General features: G+C 46.8%; 1 protein-coding gene across 8 annotated transcripts in view; it reads left to right on the plus strand.

Annotated features, from left to right (window-relative positions):
- The window catches only part of EGFL7 (EGF like domain multiple 7), a 349,370-nt gene that overhangs the window by 189,996 nt on the left and 133,796 nt on the right, over positions 1–25,578 (plus strand). Inside the window, exon 1 of one of the 8 annotated variants that reach the window (XR_012226622.1) lies at positions 21,340–21,648. The exons of 5 other annotated variants lie outside the window; for them this stretch is intronic. The gene's annotated coding sequence lies outside the window, so the exon portion shown is untranslated. Of the gene's footprint in view, positions 1–21,339; positions 21,649–21,669; positions 21,694–25,578 lie in introns of those variants that run through there. 2 more of the 8 variants (XR_012226620.1, XR_012226626.1) reach the window with 2 other exon arrangements.

The following is a 25,578-nucleotide window of genomic DNA, read 5'->3' on the forward strand; positions in this document are numbered from 1 at the left end:
TCCCAGCCTGGTGCAGGGCTACAATTTTGTTTCTGGTGTCCTTCAACAGCTCTTTGGTCTTCATAGTGGAGTTTGGAATGTGACTGTTTGAGGTTGTGGACAGGTGTCATTTATACTGATAACAAGTTCAAATAGGTGCCATTACTACAGGTAAAGATTGGAGAGGAGCCTCTTAAGGGCCTGTCACACTAAGCGATATCGCTAGCAATTTCGCTATAACGTCACTGCTTTTTGTGACGTTATAGCGATATTGCTAGGGATATCGCTATGTGTGATACTTACCTCCGACCGGCTCCCCTACTGATTATCGCTGATCGTGCGAGAACGTCCTGGGCCATTTCTCGTCGGCCACTTCCTGCTGGGCTTCCTGTGGCGCCGACGAGCGACGCGTGGATGCGGGCGGGAGAACGTCAGGATCGCCTCATCTGACAGGTAAGTAGCGACCCCCGACCCCTGCTATGTCGCTGGTGAGATCTGCCTGTGTGGCAGCTCACTAACGACCACTTAGCGATGCACCAGCGATCCTGACCGCGTCATATCGCTGGTCAGGATAGCTGGTGCATCGCTAAGTGTGACAGTACCTTTAAAGAAGGTTACAAGTCTGTGAGAGCCAGAAATCTTGCATTTGTTTAGGTGACCAAATACTTATTTTCCACCATAATTTGCAAAATAAATCTTGCCAGATCAGACAAGGTGATTTTCTGTATTTGTTTTCTCATTTTGACTCTCATAGTTGTGGTCTACCTATGATGTCAATTACAGGCTTCTCTTATCTTTTTTAAGGGGGAGAATTTGCACAATTGGTGGCTGACTAAATACTTTTTTCCCCACTGTATATACAGAAGATGCCCTGGTTATACCAGCTGTACATATAGAATTATAACAAGAGATAATCAGGATATTCCAGCTGTACATATTTAAAGGGGGGGAAGTTGGCTCAATCTTTGCATTGTATGCCACACTAAGCATGTGTGGTAAAGGCAGGTACGCGGGATGCAGTGACGAGGCGTGAGGCGGATCAAACTTTAAGGTGTAACTTTTATATATACGGTAGATGCCGATATGGGCTATCTTGAGCAACCAAACAGGGTAACAACAGTTGTCCTCGCAGGGACCAATCACAGAAATACACTGATAATATGAACACGACTAACCCGGCGAAGGCCGGTCACTATAAGGCCACGGTATGGCCGACTACGGGTGCTTAGTTACAATGTGTCACTTAGCCCTCCTGACGTCTGACGGCTTGCTGTTCGATGATGCTTCAGCGTCGCAGCCGCTGGCCCTGCCGTCGAAGATCTGGCGGAGTCTTCGGGTGTTCCTACGCCCAGGAGAGGCGGAGGCACAACAGGCCCCTGGAGAGTTCATTGGCGGGATGCCCGCAGCGGAGGCAGCGTGATATCGCCTGAGAGCGGGAGAATGGAGGCCGCAGCCCCCGGACAGGGACGGCCAGCGGTGTTGCTGAGTGGCGGCAGGTAGGCCGCTGGCGCAGCCCGAGGCTGTGCTAGGGGAACCGCAGTTGGCAAAGGGTAGGCCCCAGCTGCGGGCAGGGGTGCGGCGGAGGGCCGCGGGCAGGCCGCGTGCTGGAGTGAAGCGGCAATGGCCGCGGGCGGCAGCGGGCAGGCCGCATGCTGGAGTGAAGCGGGCAGGTCGCAGCCGTGGGCTGGAATGAAGTGACAACGGCAGCAGGCAGGCCGCAGCCGCGGGCTGGGGTGAAGCGGCCGCGGGCGGTCGGGCAGTGTTCCTCTGCTGGACAGCTCGGAGCCGTCTCCCTTCTGCCCACAGTAAGTCTCTTCCATCCCTCCTGTCGCTGTCTTCCTCTCTGGTTGCTGTCGGAGGCTCTGGCTCTCAGGCGCCCTCTCGGTCTCCTGCTTCTTCTCCCCTTGTCTGCTGACTCACTCCCTCGCGTCTCCTGCCCCTTTTATAGAAGCTCCTCCCCCAACCATTCTGGAAGCCTCTGCGGTCCGCCCTCTAATTCTGTAAGCAGTCCCCCTAGGAACCTTGGTCACGGTCCCCTTGGTTCTGGCCCAGACACGCGGCAGGGGCCCCTCCTCCTACACATGGAGAGCAGAAAGAGGAGAAGAGAACTGTTTGAGAATGTGACAACTAAAATTGTTAAAAAATATCAACGATGTAAAGGTTACAAGTCCATCTCCAGAGATCTTGATGTTCCTTTGTCCACACTGTGCAACATAATCAAGAATTTACCTCGCATGGCGCTGTAGCTAATCTCCCTGAACATGGACGGCAGAGAAAAATTGGGTAAGCAGCCCTGATCACGTTCCAAAAAAATTCAAGCTGTCCTATAGGATCAGGATGCATCAGTGTCAGCGCGAACTATCTGTCGATATTTGAATGAAATTAAATGCTATGGCAGGAGACCCAGGAAGACCCCACTGCTGACACAGAGACATATAAAGCTAGCCTGCAGTGTGCCAAAATGTGTGTGAGTAAGCCAAAATCCTTCTGTGAAAACGTCTTGTGGACAGATGAGACCAAGATAGACCTTTATGGTAAAGCACATCATTCTGTTTACCGAAAACAGAATAAAGCCTACAAAGAAAAGAACACAATACCTACAGTCAAATATGGGGAAGGTTAAAAGATGTTTTGGGGTTGTTTTACTGCCTCTGGCACAGGGTGACTTGACTGTGTGCAAGTCATAATGAAATTTTAAAACATGCAAAACAAGCCGCGGAGACACCATCACGTGTTTCTCAACGCAAGCAATGACCAGCCAGGTCTTTGCCCGGGAAGGAACAACCACGGGAAGGGCAGTCACCAATGAAGGAAACCACCTATGCCAAAACATGGTATCCATCCACATACAGCTGTTTCGGGGTATTGCCCCTCATCAGTGTGGAGTAGGAAACTGGCTGGTAGGAGCAATGCCTAGTAAAAAGACTATGAAGAGGAGGATGAATGAACTCATGGAGATCAACATCCGACACTGCGGAGACACCATCACGTGTTTCTCAACGCAGTGATTCTAGAGCACTGCCCCCATCCCTTATGGGAAATATGTAAAACATGCAAAACAGAAGCCGCGGAGACACCATCACGTGTTTCTCAACGCAAGCAATGACCAGCCAGGTCTTTGCCCGGGAAGGAACAACCACGGGAAGGACAGTCTCCAATGAAGGAAACCACCTATGCCAAAACATGGTATCCATCCACAGACAGCTGTTTCGGGGTATTGCCCCTCATCAGTGTGGAGTAGGAAACTGGCTAGTAGGAGCAATGCCTAGTAAAAAGACTATGAAGAGGAGGATGAATGAACTCATGGAGATCAACATCCGATCTCCATGAGTTCATTCATCCTCCTCTTCATGATCTCTAGTGATAGGCGGCATTCTCATTGCTGTCACCGCTGATCTCTAGTGAGGGATAGGTGGCATTCTCAGTGATGTCACTGCTGATCTCAAGTGATGGATAGGCGGCATTCTCAGTGATGTCACCACTCCTCTCTAGTGATGGATAGGCCGCATTCTCAGATGTCGCTGCTGATCTCTAGTGATAGGTGGCATTCTCAGTGATGTCACTGCTGATCTCTAGTGATGGATAGGTGGCATTCTCAGTGATGTCACCGCTGATCTCTAGTGATAGGTGGCATTCTCAGTGATGTCACCGCTGATCTCTAGTGATAGGTGGCATTCTCAGTGATGTCACCTCTGATCTCTAGTGATGGATAGGTGGCATTCTCAGTGATGTCACTGCTGATCTCAAGTGATGGATAGGCGGCATTCTCAGTGATGTCACCACTCCTCTCTAGTGATGGATAGGCCGCATTCTCAGATGTCGCTGCTGATCTCTAGTGATAGGCGGCATTCTCAGTGATGTCACTGCTGATCTCTAGTGATGGATAGGTGGCATTCTCAGTGATGTCACCGCTGATCTCTAGTGATAGGTGGCATTCTCAGTGATGTCACCGCTGATCTCTAGTGATAGGTGGCATTCTCAGTGATGTCACCTCTGATCTCTAGTGATGGATAGGCGGCATTCTCAGTGATGTCACCGCTGATCTCTAGTGATAGGCGGCATTCTTATTGCTTGCGTTGAGAAACACGTGATGGTGTCTCCGCGGCTTCTGTTTTGCATGTTTTACATATTTCCCATAAGGGATGGGGGCAGTGCTCTAGAATCACTGCGTTGAGAAACACGTGATGGTGTCTCCGCAGTGTCGGATGTTGATCTCCATGAGTTCATTCATCCTCCTCTTCATAGTCTTTTTACTAGGCATTGCTCCTACCAGCCAGTTTCCTACTCCACACTGATGAGGGGCAATACCCCGAAACAGCTGTATGTGGATGGATACCATGTTTTGGCATAGGTGGTTTCCTTCATTGGTGACTGCCCTTCCCGTGGTTGTTCCTTCCCGGGCAAAGACCTGGCTGGTCTTTGCTTGCGTTGAGAAACACGTGATGGTGTCTCCGCGGCTTCTGTTTTGCATGTTTTACATATTTCCCATAAGGGATGGGGGCAGTGCTCTAGAATCACTGCGTTGAGAAACACGTGATGGTGTCTCCGCAGTGTCGGATGTTGATCTCCATGAGTTCATTCATCCTCCTCTTCATAATGAAATTTTAAGACTATCAACAGATTTTGGGTCGCAATGTAGTGCCCAGTGTCAGAATGCTGATTTTGCATCCTAGGTCATTGGTCTGCTAGCAGGACAGTGACATCAAACATACTTCAAGAAGCACCCAGAGATGGATAGAAACAAAGTGATGGAGAGCTCTGAAGTGGCCAGCAATGAGTTCTGATCTAAATCTTATTGAACACCTGTGGAGAAATCTTAAAATTGCTTTTGGGAGAAGGCACCCTTCAAATATTAGAGACCTGTATCAGTTTGCAAAAGAAGAGTGATCCAAAATTCCAGTTGAGGGATGTAAGAACCTTTTTGAGGGTTTTAGGAAGCAATTGATTGCAGTTATTTATTCCACAGGGTGTGCAACCAAATATTAAGTTGAAGGTTGCTAACAATTTTGTCCAGCCCATTTTTGGAGTTTAGTGTGACTGTACTTGAGAAATGTCTAGATAGAATATTTATCTGCAGAAGTTCGGGACTTTTCCTCCACGAGGTAATTACCTACCAAGGTGATTGCGTTATTAATAAAGGCCTCATTTACTCCTCTTGTCTTGTTTTGTGTGAGGCTGAGAAGTTTCCTCATGTCCCAGGAGGCCAGTACATGAAAGCTGGTCCTGATCCTGCAATGTAAACCCAGACAGCAAGCAGCATAACAAGGAAATTAAACTCTCGCTATTAGCGTTTTTCATCAAAGGGAACGTGGGTTAATTAAATATAATACTTGGCAGCTTTCAATTAGCAGCTTATTAATGGCGTGTAATGAAATTCTTTCAGTATCCATCCTGGGCCCCGGGAGAGGCAGACTGGTGCACATACAATGAAGAGTGGTTATGCGAGGAATGTTCCTGCCCCGTGGGCTCCAATGCCTTGTCTACCCCAGGGCTCCCTCTGAGACAGTGGCTGGCACAATCCATGCACTTTAGCAACGCATGGAGCGAAATTTTCAGTCCTGAGCCGGAGAGGTGGAGAATGTCTGCATCTCCCTTATGCACTGCAGCAGTGCAAAGAGTTACATTCCCAACCCTGATTCAGAGAGGTGGAAAAGCTATGCATCTTCTATGATGCACTGCAGTTGCAGTCAGAATATGGACATCGTATGGTGACCGGTAAACCTGTGAACCACAACTGGAAGAGGAACCAGGCAGAACTTAAATAAAGAATGGACAACCACAAATATCCGAGGCCTGGATTAGCGAGAAGTCCCGGATTGTGCTCACTCTGAACCCTGCGTCTCGTGTGGTGTGGGCCCTGAGATTGCGCTGTGTTGTTTTTAACCTGTGCGGGGACTTCTCTTTTAGTACAATATCATGCAAACTCCAAATTTGAGGATAGGAAAAGGCTTTGGAGGGATGCATTAATTATTAACAAATTAAGTAGAACCCCAAATAAACGCTTACTATCAAGCCTTGAAATTTAACTTTTATTATTATTATATTAATGTTAAAAATTACTTTAGGCTATAAAAAATTACGTCCCTAATTTGCCTAAATTTATCATTAACGTGCTCGATGCTCAATTTCTTATACTTACCGTATTAGGTAACACCCCGGGGTGTTAACTAGAGATTAACGAATTTGTTCAGGTCCTTGCTTATTCGGCAAGCTATATCGCTTACCGAATAAGCTGCAGAGGGAACTCGGATACATGGAGCGCGCCAGCTGATCGGCGCCGCTGCTGCATGTATCGCGTCTGTGTTACTGTCACAACACACAACACATGCATGGAGAGCCCAACAAACAGGCTCTCCATGCATGCATGTGTTGTGACAGTGACACATTGGCGACACATGCAGTATTTTGAACTTTTTTCCCTCTTCAGGTTTTGAACAAAAAGCAGGGTGCGAAAAAGAAAGTGCAAGTCACTTCTTTGAGGCGGAATCAGATTGGAATCAGCTCTAAATTTGACTCATCAAGTCAAGAAGGCTGCAAAAAATACTACCTAAAAAATAAAAAAAAGTTTGCACTGGAAAAACTTATCGTCTTTGCACACATCGAAAAAAAATAGTATTTGAACAGTGAGAGAACCGCTGACATGCAGCGGATATAAAAGAACAAGAGACAATAAGACGCCTGTGAATAGCTCCGTTCAGACCAAGGGATGTGATCAATAATTACCAGTTACAGAGCGTATAGACGTCATAAGGGTTGGGAAGGGAGAATTTTCCAAAAACTGTCTTCAGAATTTAAAATTAAAAATTCAGTGTAAGGATTTTTTTTTACAGTGGGATTAAAAAAAAAAGTAAAACTGATCCATTAAGGCGCCTTCTTGTGTCTAGTTATATTCTGACTAGACAGATTTTCTGATAAGGATGTAGAGGTGACCACTCTCAGGGCAGAGTCGTGGGCAAGTTGGTAGACACTCAGCTTTCTCAGTCACAAATATAACTAAAAGGCTGAGGAGAGTTTCTAAGAAGACTCCAGCCCATAGTGGATGAGTGGAGAGTCGTTGTGATTGTGGAGATCGTCCTTTGTCTCGGCATTTGCTCTTGGCCATTAGCCCTGACTAATCTGTGATTACTGGGCCAAACATTTCTCATTAGAATGACTGCTTCAGATCCAGAGATGTTTTACAGGAAGAACAGTCCTAGAAGATGTCTGGCAATAATCACTTTTATCTCCGTGTCTCAGGTCAATGTCTCGCTCACTTCTGGAACACTTAGTGCACTTTACATTACTGTCAGATGCAGGCTTGTAGTCTCCTGTACTTCAACTGTAACATGACACTGTGATCCGACATGAGATTCACTCATCTTATTCTACTATACTCGATACTCGTCTATTACTGCTGACTATCAGACTGTATATCGTGTGAGAGGTTGTCTTTCCAATCCCCATTACAGACATCACTGATATGCACTTTAAGGACCATTGAAATTGGGATTTTTGTTCGGTCCCTAGTGTATAACCATTGTCCTCAGTGTATAAATCCGTCCCACTTGTTTCCCCACCAGTGTATAACATCTGGTTTTATTGTCCCCAGTCTATAACATCCAGCTTCTTGCCATGACGTTGAGTAAGTGATCATGCTCTTTCTGGCGTAAGATGGAGGAGTCTTGGTTTCGTGAATGCCAGGAAAATGTTACCTGACTGACTGCATTGTGCCCACTGTACAGTTTGGTGGAGGAGAGATAATACTATGGGTTTATTATTGGGTTGGCCTTGGCCCCTTAAGGGCCTTTTACACATAGCAATATCGCTAGCGATATAGCTAAAGCATCAACCGATTTCGTGACGCAGCAGCGATATCGCTAGCGATATCGCTACATGTGACACGCACCTCCGACCGCCCCCCCCCCGCTGGCTATCGCTGATCGCGTGTATCGTCCTGGTCCATTTCTCGTCGTCGGCTTCCCGCTGGCGTCGACGAGCAAGCCATGGACACGGGCGGAAGACAGTCATCATCGCTGCATCTGACAGGTGAGTAGCGACCGCCGAGCATCGCTAGTGAGATCTGCCTGTTTGGCAGCTCACTAGCGACCATTTAGCGATGCACCAGTGATCCTGACCGGGTCATATCGTGGTCGGGATCTCTGGTGCATCGCTAAATGTACCGGGGCCTTTAGATCCAGTGAAGGTAAATCTTAACTTCAACACAAGACATTGTGGACAATTGTAGCTTCAGCTTTGTGTGAACAGTTTGGAGAAGGCCCTTTTGTGTTCCCCATGACTGTGCCCAGTCCACGAAGCAATACCTTTGGGATGAACTGGAATGGAGATTGTGTGCCCACCCCCCCCCAACATCAGAGTATTACATATGCTCTTCTGGATGAAGGGACAAAATTCTCCACAGATGCCTCCAAAATCTTGTAGAAAGCATTCTTAGAAGAGCGGAAGATTTTATAGCTGCAGAGGAGCCGACTCCATATTAATGTCTACGGATGTAGATGATGGACAGAAAACCTTCTAGAATTTGAAGAAGGCACATTCTTATCACCATATTTTATACACTCCTCAAAGTGAAATTATATCACCAAGAAGGGAAAGTTGGGGGAATGATGGAAATCACAGGATAGAGACATTACTGATCTGCAAATGATGAAAACTGGAAGCTAAATTTTCTCAGGATTTGTCTCCCATTGAGCACATCAGGGATGTCATTGGTCGGTGATTACACAGGAGCAGGAGCACTAGTTTAATCCCACTGTCAAACGCTGACAGTGGATACTAAAAATGGTTAGCACTCGACTGAAGAGTTGAGTATACGGTGCTATACTGCTTGGCAATATTTCAAAAAGATGATTCTTTGGCATACCCCCAGAACTTCTGCTCTTCTGGAATCAGGACCACTGGCCACATTGGATAATCCGCATCTTTTTGAAATATTGCCTAGCAGTAATTATAATTACCCAGTGACTACAGAAATTCCACTTTAAAAGTGCGACTATGTGATAAAGGCCGTTGTTAGGCTGAAAGGTCAGCTATCGCTTCATCACCGTCAATAAATAAAAAGTTCACTTTGAGCATATTTAATGTGTGCAGTGATTCTATATTGAACTTAAACGCTGACAGTGGGCATTTAACTACTGCTTCCGGCCACTGGGCTGGAAGCGAGCGCATCGCCGACCCCGTCACGTGATCGGGGGTCTGTGACGCATTGCCTTGACAACCAGAGGACTCATAGAGACATCTATGGTTGTTGCAGGCACATTGCTATGAGCGCCACCCAGTGATCGGCGCTTATAGCAATGCAGTAAATCTGCTACATATGGGCAATCTGCTCATTGCTCACATGTAGGCGGCTATTGAAGCATGCCAAAAGTAAAAAAAAAGTGTTCACCCCCCTTTCGCCTCAATCAAAATAAAACAATAATAAAAAAATCACTCATACACATATTAGGTATCACCACGTTCAGAATCGCCCGATCTATCAATAAAAAAAGGATTAACCTGATTGCTAAACGGCATAGCAAGAAAAAAATTCAAAATGCCAGAATTACGCTTTTTTGGTCACCGTGACGTTGCATTAAAATGCAATAACGGGCAATGAAAAGAACGTATTTTCACAAAAGTGGTATAATTAAAAACGTCAGCCCGGCACGCAAAAAATAAGCCCTGACCTGACCCCAGATCACGAAAAATGGAGACGCTATGGGTCTCGGAAAATTGCACTTTTTTTTTTTTTTTTAAGCAAACTTTGGAAAATTTTTTCACCACTTAGATAAAAGAGAACCTAGACATGTTTGGGGTCTGTGAACTCATAATGACCTGGAGAATCATAATGGCAGGTCAGTTTTAGCATTTATTGAACCCAGCAAAAGAGCCAAGCAAAAAACAAGTGTGGGATTGCACTTTTTTTGAAATTTTAGCGCACTTGGAATTTTTTTCCCGTTTTCGAGTACATGACATGCTAAAACCAATGATGCTGTTCAAAGTACAATTCATCCCGCAAAAAATAAGCCCTCACATGGCCATATTGACAGAAAAATAAAAAAGTTATGGCTCTGGAAAGAAGGGGAGCGAAAAACTAAAAATCGAAAAAAGCTCCGGTCATGAAAGGGTTTATAACCTCAGTGATAGCAGTCAAGGCTGGAAGTTTTGGGATTTCTGTACAAGAGTGAAGAGATCCAGATACTTAGAAAATGTTGTTTCCAGTTTTTCATCATTTGCAGATCATGAGCATCTCCATTCTTAGTTTTCCAAAAATCCACAATTTTCCATCTTTGTGTTGTAATTTCAGTGTTGAGGAACGTTCTTGCCTTACTTTTGCATGTTTGAGTTTCCCCTGTAGGTGGAGTCATGTTTCCGTTTTCCTTGCAGTCTTCTTTCGTTGCCGTGTTTCTTTATTGTCGCCTTTGTGTAGTCACCTAGTTTACAGTTTTCCAGGGTCATTGAGAAGTTTGAGGTCACCCAGGGCTATTAGGACTGGACTCTATAAAGTGGCGCGCAGTTCATGGCTGGTATATCATAAGGGTAATGAGGCCGCAGCTTTTATGTTCTGTAATTGATCCCACTTTCATTTTCATTGAATGTGGATGGTGATTTGTGATGGTGCCCCCTGCAGACAGGTCATTATCAGACTGCCAATTTCTCATTGTCAATAGGCCTGACTCCACATACCAGGGCCAGGGTTAAGAGCATGACCACTCGCGTCTATCTTTTACCTAATTTCCATGGTCCACCCCTCTGCTGGAATCCTGTCACCAAAGACCATTTACAGCCCCTTGTATTAAGGTTTGTGGTTGTGTCACATAGGAGGGTAAGTACACAGGACAGATCTGTGCTGCCAGCTTCATTATTGGAGGTGGAGTGCCACCACTGGCATTTTATGCTGTGCATCTTTTGTCAAGTTCCTCTCTGCTCCTCACACGCCTCAAACGCAAGGTAAAAGTTTTTATGGCATAAATATTGGAATGTGTGACATCATGACTCTTGTATTGTGTCCTACTCCAGCTTTATTATCTTAACCCCTTAATGACCGCCAATACGTCTTTTTACTGACCTGAGATATAAGAGACTAGCATCCCCATATAGGTGACAATCCAGCAGCTGTCGGCTGTACACTATAGCTGACAACTTGCTGCATCAGCCATGGTCAGTGTTGTCACCGTCCTTATCTGTTTAACCCCTTAGATGCTGCTCTCAATAGTGACTACATCATATAAATAGTTAACAGAGTGTGGGGCTTCCTCTTTTACCCCATTGGCACCCTGAGATCATGATTGTGTGGTGCTGATGTTTGCCATGGTAATTCATGACCAAATAGGGGCCTTAGAGTCTCCGGGCTACAGCGGCCTGTTCAGAGGTCAGCGACTGGTAAAAATACATTTTTTCATTCCTGTCATGCCACTTTGCATTCATTCCTTAGCATCACCTGAAGGGTTAATAAAATACCTGACAGCAGTTTTCAGTATGTCAGGGGGTGTTGTTTTTAAATTGGTATAACTTTTGGGGGTTTGCCAATATATAGGAACCCAAAAGTCACTTCAAACCTGGATAGGTCCTTCAAAAAATAAGTTTTGTAAATTTCCTTGAAAAAATGAAAAATGACTGCTACATTTTTAATCCTCCTAAAATGCTAACAAAATAAAATAACATTTTACAAATGGTGCTGATGTAAAGCAGACATGTGGGAAATATTATTTATTAATGCTTTGCTATGGTATGACTATCTGGATTAAAGGGATAATCAGTCAAAGTTTGGAAATTGCAAATTTTTTTTTTCATTTTTGTCAAATTTCTGTTGTTTTTTTTTTTATATAAATAAACACAAAACATATAGAGACAAATTTACCTTTAACATAAAGTACAGCATGTCACGAAAAAACAGTCTCAAAATCATTGGGATCTGTTGAAACATTCCAGAGTTATTTCCACATAAATGGACTAACTGGTCAGATTTAAAAAATGTGGCCTTGTCATTAAGTGGTTAATATACGGCAAAGTAAGTCACATTACAGAAACCAAGTCAATCCTGGGCCATCCAACTGCTAAACATCGTCAGGCCTCCTCATATATAGAGACGCCTAGTAGTACCACACTAAGACTTCCCCAGCGAATGCACGCTTCTTTCTCTTCCACCCATGTTTGAGGCAGGCCCGGATTGGCAATATAACCAACCGGGCATTTTCCCGCTGGGCCGCTGTCACGTGGGCCGCGGGCGGCAGCGCCCGATCATCTGGCCGCTTGCCAGCTGCTGCGGCCACTTGCTCCTGCCGCTGGCTCTCTGTGGGCACGGCGATGATAGTTTCAAGTTCCTCCCGCACTGCAGGGAGATAAGCCGCCACGCCGCAGCATGAGACCTCCTCCCCGCCCCCGCAGCCACTCACAGCATCGCACTCGCTTGCCTGCTCGCTCTGTTCGCAGGACCTGTGATGAGGTCACAGGAGGGGAGGAGTCAGGAGGTCACATGATCAGGAGCCTTTGTCCAGACCCCCGTTCATGTCACCCCCTGACTCCGCCCCTCCTGTGACCTCATCACAGGTCTTGTGCGCTCAGCCTTGCTTCTACCGTCTGCAAGACTCTGCTTTGCTGTTGTCATGGTGCTGGTTGAGGTAAGTATGTGTGGGGTCAGGATTTACAGTGTGGATGTAGCAGAGCTGTGAGTGTACGAGGTGTACGGAGCGGAGCCGTGTGTGTACGAGGTGTACGGAGTGGAGCCGTGTGTACGAGGTGTACGGAGCGGAGCCGTGTGTACGAGGTGTATGGAGCGGAGCCGTGTGTACGAGGTGTACGGAGCGGAGCCGTGTGTACGAGGTGTACGGAGCGGAGCCGTGTGTACGAGGTGTACGGTGCGGAGCCGTGTGTACGTGGTGTACGGTGCGGAGCCGTGTGTACGAGGTGTACGGAGCGGAGCCGTGTGTACGAGGTGTACGGTGCGGAGCCGTGTGTACATGGTGTACGGAGCGGAGCCGCGTGTGTACGAGGTGTACGGAGCGGAGCCGCGTGTGTACGAGGTGTACGGAGCGGAGCCGCGTGTGTACGAGGTGTACGGAGAGGAGCCGTGTGTACGAGGTGTACGGAGCGGAGCCGTGTGTACGAGGTGTACGGAGAGGAGCCGCGCGTGTACGAGGTGTACGGAGAGGAGCCGCGCATGTACGAGGTGTACGGAGAGGAGCCGCGCATGTACGAGGTGTACGGAGAGGAGCCGCGTGTGTACGGAGCGGAGCCGTGTGTACGAGGTGTACGGAGAGGAGCCGCGCGTGTATGAGGTGTACGGAGAGGAGCCACGCGTGTACGGAGTGGAGCCGTGTGTGTATGGAGTGGAGCCATATGTGTACGGGATGTACGGAGCGGAGCCAAGTGTGTACAAAGCATACAAAGCGGGCTTTTCCCACGGACACAGGAGTACACGGCGGAGCCCCGAGGAGCATTTTAAAACACACACATGACGTTCCACCTGAAGTGATGTGCTGGAAGCTGACCGGAAATGAGATAATTTCTTGAGGAGATTGTGACGGAACCAGGAATGCTTCAGATCCATCACCGTGTCCTCCTCCGACAGCGCAGACAGCAGGATCGCCTTGGAATCGGGGATGCCGGCCATGTGAGCGGATCATGATAGGTCCTGCATCGGGAGGCTCAGGTGGGCACTACAATGGGAGCCAGGCTGCTATAGTATCTTTGTAGAATCTTTCTTTATTTCTCTCTTTTTCTTTCTTTCTCTCTTCTTTCATTCTCTGTTCTGTCTTTCCCTCATTTTCTTTCTCTCTCTGTTCTTTCTCTCTCTGTTCTTTCTTCCCCTCTTTCTTTTTCTTTCCTCTCTTTCTCTCTGTTCTTTCTTTCTTTTCTTTACTTCTTTCTTTCTCTCTCTGTTCTTTCTCTGTCTCTCTCTATTCTTTCTTTCTTTCCCCTCTTTCTTTCTCTCTCTGTTCTTTCTCTGTCTCTCACTGTTCTTTCTTTGTCTCTCTCTGTTCTTTCTTTCTTTCCCCTTTCTTTCTCGCTCTCTCTGTTTTCTTTTTTCTCTCTCTCTCTGTTTTCTCTCTTCCTTAGTGCCAGTCAGTGTGCCCATGCCAGCCACTGTGCCGTCAGTACCAGTCAGTGTGATCAGCAGTGCTAAATGGGTGCGATTAGGTGTGGACATGGGTGTGACTAGTTGTGAAATGGGTGTGGCTGGGCGTGGCTAATATTTGCAGCTGCGCGCTGCGCGCGCCGCAGTCTTTGTCCATCTTTCCCTTCTTCAAAAGTTGGGAGGTATGATAGGGGCGGCTATGACCAGGGGGTCTGGTTGCCCAATGGATAGCAGTTCTGCCAGGAATTCTTTAATCATGCATACAAAAGGGGACAGAGCTTTGGGAGGAGTACTGTACCTAAAAGCAATAAATAGGACTGAGCTGAAATACTGGGCACAGCTGTGACTACATGTTTTATAGTCGTGTTAATCTCCTCTCACTTCTTGTAAACTACAAGTGTACAAAGATATTATATAGTCACCATGTGACTAGTGGGCCTGTGTAACTTCAAATGCCAGGGGTAAATTTTAGTCCCAGTCCGGCCCTGGTTTGAGGTCACACTCGCATTCACTGTACAAGTAGTAAAACTATGGAGTCTTCATTGTATAAGTAGTGAGACAGTATTCTTTACAGTACAAGCAGGGAGTCTGTGGATTCCTTATATTATGTGCAATTTGACTATGGACCTTCCCTTTACTGTACAAGCAGTGAGATCATGGATTCTTTGCTGTATGAGCAGTGAAACTTTGAAATGTTTCCCTATTTTATGAGCAGTGAGACTATGGATTCTTTATAGTGAAAGCAGTGACATTATGGATTTTTTTTACTGTAGGAGCAGTGGGAAATACATGTTTTTCCAACGAATTGTCTGTTTTGCGTATTTTTTTTTTACAGATCTCTTTGCCAAAGAGCTGATCGTAAAGCTGCATGTGTTCTATGCCATGGCAGACAGGAACAACAGTGTTCCCTATTATGTCCATTAATGAGCCCAGCTGTGAAATTGCAGAGAAAAGTGACTGTAAATGAAGTCCCGATATGTCATCACTGTAAGGGCTGTAATTATCAGAGAGGGGTATTAAAGTTTTTTTTTTCCTGAAACTTTTTTTTATTTTGGAAATGTTGACAGATGTATTATGTATTTGGTGTGTGAGGTTTAGCTGTGTGACTGCTGCTCAGCTATCTATAGGAAAGCTGGGAGGGCAATATGGCTGCCATCACTGCTCCCCATCAGCGAGCATTGACAGGTTCCTGAAAGTAGAAGAAGGACCCTGATCAGCAAAGTGCTGAGACAACAAGATTACAAGGTCACATGGCATGTACTAAGTGTGGTTGTGGTTATGCTGCGACACAACAGTTTCAAATAAATCATTTTCTAGATTTATGATTGCAAATTGCAGGTCTCCTGTGCCGGTACAGACTGTCTGCCAAGCTTTTTGTATGCATGGCATAACCGAGTGGTTGTCCTCTGGTCATCCAGTAGCAGGCGGCCTCCTTGTCTCTGATGTCCTCTTGGGCAGGTATGTCACAACACACTGCTCTGGCTAATAAACGTCAATCATAGATCACCCATCTACTAAAATAGGGCATATGGAAATAGCTTGTGTCGGTAGAATGTCCACGTTCTTAATTCCATAATACAAGAATTTCTCTTGCACCGTCACATCTGTTTCCTCTCTCGCGTGTCACGGCGCTGCTTGCCAGTCTGCTTTTCGCATTTTGCTGATGTATTGCATATTATTCCCCTAGAGTAGACCCTTTGACCATATTACAGCAGATGTTCCTCTACAGTGACCCTGTGCTGCCATGGAATGAGGGGTCTTCACCCCAGAGGTAGAGACCACTGTCCACCAGAACACGTGATGACATTTATAATCTGAGCCGACCGTAGCATGGCCGAATACAGACAATGACATAAAATATTTCTTCCCCAGCTGTGAACATACTGGTGTGGATCAGGGTCATTATATGACGGTAACAGGGTAAGGCTAAGTTCACATGTACACCTCTGACATACAGTGCAGTATCAGCATACAGCCGGATATGTCGCTCCTGAGTATAAGAAGGACATGGTAGGACTAAAGTGGTGCAGAGAAGGGCCCCCAAAGTTATTACTGCCATACATAGTCCGGTTACCAACCTCTCACTTATTCAGTTTGGAAAATCACAGGTGCCCTGATTACATTCTACAAATACAGCACTGTGCAAAAATTTCAGGCAGTCCTAGAAAAGTGTTAATAGTTTATTATCAATTACCAATATGCAAAGTGAATGAAAAGCAGAGAAACATAAATGTGATGATTATTTGATGACCGCCATCTCCTTCAAAACAGAATTTATTCTTCCGCTCAGATTTTCAAAGGATCCTGTGGATCAACATGTTATGTTATAGCTTGGACTTGTTTCAACTTTAAGGGTGTGTGCACACTTTGCGGATTGTGCTGCGGATTTGGCAAAATCCGCAGGTAAATCCGTTTATCTGCGTATTAGCTTGCGGTTTTCCCCTGTGGGGTTTGACACCTGGACAATGGAGCAGGTGTAAGGCTGTGTTCACACACAGCGGTTTTTTTTCGTGTTTTTCCCGCGGATTTACCAAAAAATCAGCTCAAAAAACTCTTAAAAGAAGCTGATGCGTTTTTTATCACGAAAAAAAAGATTTGCGGTAAACGCAGCATGCGCATTAATTTCGCGGTAAATTCCGCATTTCTGGCTATTTTCTATGTGTCTGGGGACGCGCAGAAAAAAAATCACGGCAAAATAGCCTAAAACCGCTGCGGATTCCGCACAAAGAAGTGACATGCTGCGGATTTGAAACCGCAGCAAATTCGCGTGGAAAAATCTGCACCATCTGCACTGCGTTTTACATTTTCCATAGAAAATAAAGGTACTGTACACCACAGCAGAAACTGCTGCGGATCAGCAGGGCCAAATCCGCTGCGCATCCGCAGCAGAATCCGCAGCGTGTGCACATATCCTTAGGCTGTGTGCACACGCTGCGGAAAAGGTGCGGATTCATCCGCGCGGATTTTGTACAATCCGCAGGTGAAACCGCAGGTCAAAAGACCTGCGGTTTTACCTGCGGATTGCTCTGCGGTTTTGCCCTGCGGTTTTTCATCTCCTCAATGGAGGAGATGGCAAACCGCAGGAGAATCCGCAGAAAGAATTGACATGTCAATTCTTTCTGCGGATTGAAAACCGCAGATAATCCGCTCGGAAAATTCCGCACCGTCTGCACTGCGGTTTTTGATTCCCATAGGGAATCATTGTACTGTACACCGCAGCAAAAACTGCTGCGGGTCCGCAGCGGCCAAAACCGCTGCGGAACCGCAGCAAAATCCGCAGCGTGTGCACACAGCCTTAATGTTTAAACTCTACAGATTTGAAGAAAGTGAAACCCCTTGTAGAGACCTGTCTGTGCCAGGCAGATGTCGTCTCTTGGCCTCTGGTTCAGCACTCACAGATCTGCAGTGTATTCATTGGCTTAGCTACAGGGGGCGCCACAGGAAAACCCGTGATCATAATGCATTCTGGTTTTCTTAATTGTTTAATAACAGGAGTATTTAATGAAAATGGCAAACATCTTTTTCCTTGAGTTGAATCAGCATTTAGCTGGTCCCCCGCCCAGGCTTCTAGTGATGACTGACATGTCATTATAAGAAAGTGTTAGGAAGCATCTGCTTCATATCGTTGTGACAAGCACCAGAAACAAAACCAGTCGTAATAACTTCATCAATGTGTTTACCAACTGCAGGGAGAACCGCAGTGGGATACGTTCTGTGTTAAACATTTCATCACCAGCCCAAAGAAAGATATAACATAGATGAAGATTGACAGACACGGCACAGACGGGATTTTCTTCAGTGGAGCAGTCTTATATAGGTAGTTCCTTAGATTTATCAGTTTCCAGGAAAGCTGGGACATCAAATATGGCTGCCCCAGTAGGAGTACAGAACTAATGTTTCCACATCTGACAATCTGTTACAATGTAGATACTTATGTAAAATAATACACATAAAAACTCCCATTCTGCTCTCTAGGCTGATGGCATTTACTAAGATCTAATTCAGTTTGTATGAAGCCATGATAGAGCAGCCTGATCACTGTACCAAACCAGTATAAGCATCCAATTTAATTGGTGGTTTTTAGACTTCCTACATATGGAAACATAAGGAAGCTTTGCATCTGGGGACCTATATTTGCATAAACATGGAGGCCAGTTCTGTGTTCTTATTATTGGGTGCAGCTGGAGACCGGCTCCGTATTATTATTGGGTGCAGCTGGGTACAGGCTCTGTATTCTTATTATTGGGTGCAGTCAGAGACCGGCTCTGTATTCTTGTTGGGTGCAGCCGGGAACCATGTCTGTTCTATTATTGTTGGGTGCAGCTCTGCCAGGCTCTGTACTACCCTGGACTGGCTCTGTATTATTCTCATTGGGTGCATTTGGGGACTGTCTCTGTATTATTAGGTGCAGCAAGGGACTGACTCTGTAATTTTTTGGGTGCAAACGGGGACCGACCCTATAATTGTTGGGTGCGGTTGGTGACCGGCTCTGTATTGTTATTCAGTACAGCTGGGGATGAAGTCTGGGCTATTTTAATTGGGTATAGCTTGCATCCGGCTCTGTATTCTTAATGGGTACAACCCAGGACCATCTCTGTATTTTTTTATTAGGTGCACCTTCTTATTAGGTGCATCTGTAATCTTGTTGAATGCAGCCAAAGACCTTCTTTGTATGCCTATTGCTGGGTGCATCTGGGGACCGACTCCTTATTCTTTTTATTGGATGCAGATGGGAACCAGCTCTGTGTTTGTATTATTGGATGCAGCTGGGGACCGTCTCGGTGTTCTTATCATTGGGTGGAGCCGGGGACCGGCTTTGTATTCCTATCATTGGGAGCAGTTGGTACCCGGCTCTATATTCTCATTAGGTGCATTTGGGGACCAGCTCTGTATTCTCATCTTTTGGTGTAGTTGGGGACAGGCTCTGTATTCTTATTACTAGGTGCAGTTGGGGACCGGCTCTGTATTCTTATCATTAGGGGCAGCAGGGGACCGGCTCTGTATTGTTATTAGGTGCAGTTGAAAACCGGCTCTGTATTCCTATCATTAGGTGCCATTGGGGAACGGCTCTGTATTTTTATCATTAGGTGCAGTTGGGGACCGGCTCTGTATTCTTATCATTAGATGCAGTTGGGGACTGGCTGTGTATTCTTATCAATAGGTGCAGTTGGGGACCGGCTCTGTATTCTTATCATTGTGTGCAGTTGGGGACCGGCTCTGTATTTTTATTAGGGGCAGTTGAGGACTGGCCCTGTGTTCTTATTATTGGGTGCAGTTGGCAACTGGCTCTGTATTCTTATCATTAGGTGCAGTTGGGGACCGGCTCTGTATTTTTATCATTAGGTGCAGTTGGGGACCAGCTTTGTATTTTTATCATTAGGTGCAGTTGGGGACCGGCTCTGTATTTTTATCATTAGGTGCAGTTGGGGACCGGCTCTGTATTTTTATCATTAGGTGCAGTTGGGGACCGGCTCTGTATTTTTATCATTAGGTGCAGTTGGGGAACGGCTCTGTATTCTTATCATTAGGTGCAGTTGGGGACCGCCTCTGTATTTTTATCATTAGGTGCAGTTGTGGACCGCCTCTGTATTATCATTAGGTGCAGTTGGGGACCGGCTCTGTATTTTTATCATTAGGTGCAGTTGGGGACCGCCTCTGTATTTTTATCATTAGGTGCAGTTGGGGACCGCCTCTGTATTCTTATCATTAGGTGCAGTTGGGGACCGCCTCTGTATTTTTATCATTAGGTGCAGTTGGGGACCGGCTCTGTATTCTTATCATTGTGTGCAGTTGGGGACCGGCTCTGTATTTTCATTAGGGGCAGTTGAGGACTGGCCCTGTGTTCTTATTATTGGGTGCAGTTGGCAACTGGCTCTGTATTCTTATCATTAGGTGCAGTTGGGGACCGGCTCTGTATTTTTATCATTAGGTGCAGTTGGGGACCAGCTTTGTATTTTTATCATTAGGTGCAGTTGGGGACCGGCTCTGTATTTTTATCATTAGGTGCAGTTGGGGACCGGCTCTGTATTTTTATCATTAGGTGCAGTTGGGGACCGGCTCTGTATTTTTATCATTAGGTGCAGTTGGGGAACGGCTCTGTATTCTTATCATTAGGTGCAGTTGGGGACCGCCTCTGTATTTTTATCATTAGGTGCAGTTGTGGACCGCCTCTGTATTATCATTAGGTGCAGTTGGGGACCGGCTCTGTATTTTTATCATTAGGTGCAGTTGGGGACCGCCTCTGTATTTTTATCATTAGGTGCAGTTGGGGACCGCCTCTGTATTCTTATCATTAGGTGCAGTTGGGGACCGCCTCTGTATTCTTATCATTAGGTGCAGTTGGGGACCGCCTCTGTATTCTTATCATTAGGTGCAGTTGGGGACCGGCTCTGTATTCTTATCATTAGGTGCAGTTGGGGACCGGCTCTGTATTCTTATTATTGTGTGCAGCCGAGGCCGGTACTCTATTCTTATTATTGGGTGTAGTAAGGAATTGGCTCTGTATTCTTATTTTCAGATACAGACGGAGTTCAGCTCTCTGTTCTTTTTATTGGTTGCAGTCACTTACAAAATTACTTTGCAATGCAGACTACGCTCCCAGGCCTCTAAAGACTGCACAACAGCCACAACTTGTGAACTCAAGAAAAAAGGAGGTGTTAGTAAATTAGTAGTATGTTTATTCCACAATTTGAATAAAATAATTACTTAAATAAACCCATAAAGGGACTTTCTAGTCAGCATTTACTGTATTCTGTAAAGAAATAGACCAGCACAGTGTAAAATTATAGATAACAACTTCATGACCTTATGGATCTCCACCGCTTTCCTTCTAATGCGGACCAGGGTTCCTGCTGGCGTCGATGCTTCCTTTACCAGTCAGGATGGACATGTGATTTCTTCAGCCAATCAGTCGCCATCTCTCTTCCCAATACTGGCTGTTTTTTTTTTTAAATTTAACTATAGGTGAATTACTTTGTAAGATGCAAAGTCAGTTGTGAGGCATTGACTGGTGTTACATGTTAGGGTCACTGTATTTTAACCCCCAGGATGTGCACGGAGGCATATTGAGGCCTTGAGAATGCATTGCTGTGGTTGCAATTCAGACTAAAGTGGGTATAGGTCTTGGATATGCTAGTTGTCCAAGGCAGATTTAGCAAAAACCTACTCTGGGTTTGTGTTTTGACATAGACTGCAAGATGGTAGTGTTGCCGTCCGTTTCATTCCTGGCCAGGTTTTCCATGGGGCTGAAGGCCACAGGTTGCTAATTAAAAGCCCTGCAGTATAGGGTTTGGGTGTGTCAAGTTCAGGGTCAGTGTCAGTCTGATGTTTGGAGGAGTACAGAGAAGTAGGCTCTGCAGCGCTCCACCTGTGTGAGGCAACATAGGACAGCAGAGCCAAACAGTCAAGGCATCCGAATAGCCTGGCACACAAAGCGTACACAGCGGCAGAGTCGCCCACGGCAACAGTCTCGGAGGTGGACTGTCTTGTGCCTGACTGTGAACCTGAGGTAGACTGTCCTGTGATCAAAGCATAACTGGCGTGTTTAGTGACTGTAAACTGGAAGATATGGTTCCCGGCTGTAATCCAGAGGATATCGTGTACTGTGTAATGCTGTGAGTAGAACATTAACACGGCGGTGCTGTCGCCTACGGCAAAAGGTCAGATGTTGACTGTCGTGTTTAGTGACTGTAATCCAGAGGATATGTGCCCGGTTGCGAACCGGAGGTGGACTGTCCTGTTTCCTGGCTGCAAACCGGAAGATATCGTGTGCTGTGTTTTGCTGAGCTGAACATTAAGGCTATGTGCACACGTATGCAGAAAATTTCTGCATGAAAACCGGACTGCTTCCCAGAAAACGCACGTTTTTGCTGCAATTTTGTCCGGAGCGTCCCCAGACACATAGTAAATAGTCATAAATGTGGAATTTACTGCGAAATTAATGAGCATGCTGCGTTTTTTTACTGCAAAGCGTTTTTTTCGCGGTAAAAAGCTCATCAATATGCACAAAAAGTGCAAAATGCATTAAAATGAATGGGAAGCTTCTTTTAGGCGTTTTTTGAGCGGATTTTTTTGGTAAATCCGTGGAAAAAACGCAACGTGTGAACACAGCCTAAAGAGATGTTTTGTTTTGAACTTTGCTGGGTCTCTGCCTCATCGCTGCATAGTGTGCTACCGCAACACTACACAGTGTTGAGCATATTTGTGGGATAACAAGTACAGTACATGACCAGTCATAGTATTTTGTGATTGTGTGCCATTTTTTATTTAGAAGTGAATTATTTCAGGAATAAAGCTTGAGTTGTCGCTGTCTGCACAGGGGAACGGTTTGTATTGCATCAGAAAACTCTTAGAATCCTTGTAAGTGACAACCTTCTTGTACAGGAAAGGATAGATTGTCGTGATTGTGAGAAGATAGACCGATGGAATTGTTATAGTAATTAAGCGTTGAAAGAAAGCTAGAGTTGAAGTCCTGGATGGCCTCTGTAGTGTTAAATCTGTACCAGTGTAATGCAGGTGTATGGATGCAACAAACAGAGATGAGGCAGAAAAAAGTCACGGATTGATATAATTCTATTTATATACAACAGTAAATTTAATCAATGGGTGTTAGTAACTATGCAGATCAACAGTAGAGAAAATAACATTGTTAGGCGTCAGGTTCCAGGCGCTGCACAGCGGGAATCCCGAGCCTTGCCATCGACGGTCTCCCATTCTCCTTCAGTCACAGTGGAGCCTGCTCAGCAGAATTCTTGATCCCGGCTTTCTGCTCACACCAGCAGTGTGGGTTCTGTTGCTGCTGCCACCTCTGGTCCAGTTATGACAATGCAGCCTGGCCAGCAGCAAAAGACTCCAGAGTCTGTCCTTCCGTCGCTCCACTGAGCATGCTCATGGGATGATCTCCCATTGGGGATCGGGAGTCACATGCTCAGGTCCTTCTCCAGTTCTGATTGGACCATCAGGGGGATCAGGAAGGTTCCGGAAGGACACGGCTATAAAAGGTTCGCATGGCCGCCCCGCCATGCGCTATGATAGACTCTAAGACTATAGTGCTTAGTGTATGTGTGATGATGGATGAATGAGCCTGGTGACTGACGCATTATAATTCCCCCCCCCTCCTTGGATATTACGTATGAGTTAGGGTTAGGAATCGGAGTCGGCACCTCAGCTCTGACACTGCTTAGCGCCGCAGTGTGTCGCCGTGCGCTGTATGTGCGCTTTCCAGCACCGTTGACAGGCTGGTAGTGGCGTCTGTCAGGGCGAACATTGCACCTGCTCCAAGCGGTGGTTCACATTACCGTGACTTGTGTTGATTAACAGGTTGCGGTTGCTCTCCGGCTGGCGCGAAGTACGTGAAGTAACGGAGTTCGTTCCTGCTAGCACCGGGTTAGTGGTTAGCCACCGGTGTCCGGCTTTCCCCTACTTGCCTTCTCCTCATTGTTTAGCTGCAGTTGGTCACCTCTGCACAGTGGGCCCCAGGCTGCGAATGCACCTCATATATTATTTCATCTTTATTATTTGGTGCGTTCCGCCAGCCCGTAACATTATCATAGTGCCAGGGCTTGGCTAACAATGACGGACGAGCAGCGCCTGCAGCGATATGTCCAGCAGCTGGAGGGCAGGTTGTCCGCTCTCGAGCGCTCAGCGTCAGCTGCGGATGTCACTGCAGTCGCCGTTCAGGCGGCAGCAGAGGCAGTCTCCTGCGCCTCCACGTCCATTCCTTCCCTGACATTGTCCCATCTCCTGTTGCCCGACAAGTTCTCCGGCGACAGCACTGCCTGTAGGGGTTTCGTGAGCCAGTGCTCTATCCAGCTTGAGTTACTGGCCACGCGATTCCCTTCAGAGCGGGGTTCATCATCTCCCTTCTGTTGGGCACGGCTCTGGAATGGGCCACCCCACTGTGGGAGCGTGGTGACCCCGTGGTTCTGAGTGCTGCACAGTTCCTGACATCCCTAAAACAGGTCTTCTTGGGGCCACGGGTCGCACACGACACCTCTCTTCAGTTATTGGCCTTAACACAGGGTTCCCTCTCGGTCAGCCATTATGCCGTCTGCTTCCGGACACTGGCTTCGGAGCTGGAATGGCCTGATAAGGTACTCATCCCTGTGTTCTGGAGAGGTTTGGTGAAGCACGTTAAGGATGCTCTAGCGACCAGGGAGGTTCCTGTTAGTCTGGAGGAGCTGATTACCGTCTCCTCCCGCATAGATCTCCGTTTTACGGAGCGCGGGTTGGAGCGTTCTCAGTCCAGACCGAGGGTTAGGTTGGCTCCCGCCTTCTCTAGACCTCTGTATTCACCCGATCTGGGAGTTGTGCCTCTGGAGGCCATGGATGTGTCTCGCACTGGTTCCAAGTGTCGCCCGGTGTGAACCTCCATACTCTGTTTCCAGTGTCGACAGCCTGGTCACCTGGCCAGCAGGTGCACTCTGCGGTCGGGAATCGGCCGCGTCTAGTGGTAGTTGGGGGAGGCCTACTAGACACTGGAACTTTCCCCTCCAAACTGTCCTTCAGAGGGACGTTAGAGAGCGGTACTTCCACCTGGAAGGTAGAGGTCTGCGTGGACTCCGGGGTGGAGGGAAACTTTATGTCCTCTGCCTTCACCCAACGGCACGCAGTTCCCTTGGTGCCACTTCCTCACCCTGTGACCATCAGGGTGGTGAATGGTTCGACCTTACTATCCCAAATCACACACCAGACAGCTCCCCTTGGGCTCTCTCTCTCGCCGTCCCACCATGAGACCTTGTCTCTTCTCATCATGCCCAAAGGCATCGACCAGATCCTCCTAGGAGTTCCCTGGCTGCGTTGCCTTTCTCCCCATATAGAGTGGTCCTCGGGGAGAATACTGGGTTGGAGCAAGTCCTGTGAGGGTAGGTGCATGAGGGACTGCGTTCAGATAGCCTCCACCGAGGTTCTTGTGGATCTCTCCGCACTACCAGCAGTACGCGGACGTGTTCTCCAAAAAATCTGCAGAGACTCTTCCGCCCCATCGTCCCTACAACTGTCCTATAGACCTTTTGCCAGGCGCGGAGCCTCCTCGAGGTCGCGTATATCCCCTGTCTCTCCAGGAGACGGAGGCCATGTCACAATTAGTGTTGAGCGATACCATCCGATATCATGAAGGATCGGACCGATACCGGAAACCTATGTAAGTCAATGGGGCACAAATATCGGAATTAAAAAAAACCCTTTCTTTACTTGCACATCCATTTCGGGAGGGGGGGGAGAGTGTGGGCGGTGCGTGGGCGGACACTGTGCGTGTCTGTGTGTGCGGGCGGGGTCTGTGCGGGCCTGCCAGGGGTTGTGTGTATGTGTGTGCAGGCATCATCCGATGGGACTACAAGTCCCATCGGGCGATGCCTGCTACAATGACAGTGCTTGGCACATTAGCCAATGATGGGACAGTAGTAGTAATGTAATGTGTTGAAAAAAAAAATATATATATATACTTCATACATACTTCATATATACTACATTCATACAACATATATACTACATTCATACTACATACATACTACATTCATACAGCATACATACATACATACTACATT

This window comes from Dendrobates tinctorius, unplaced genomic scaffold (assembly GCF_039654945.1).
Source record: "Dendrobates tinctorius isolate UK_male_01 unplaced genomic scaffold, ASM3965494v1 ptg000013l, whole genome shotgun sequence".
Lineage (NCBI taxonomy): Eukaryota > Metazoa > Chordata > Amphibia > Anura > Dendrobatidae > Dendrobates > Dendrobates tinctorius.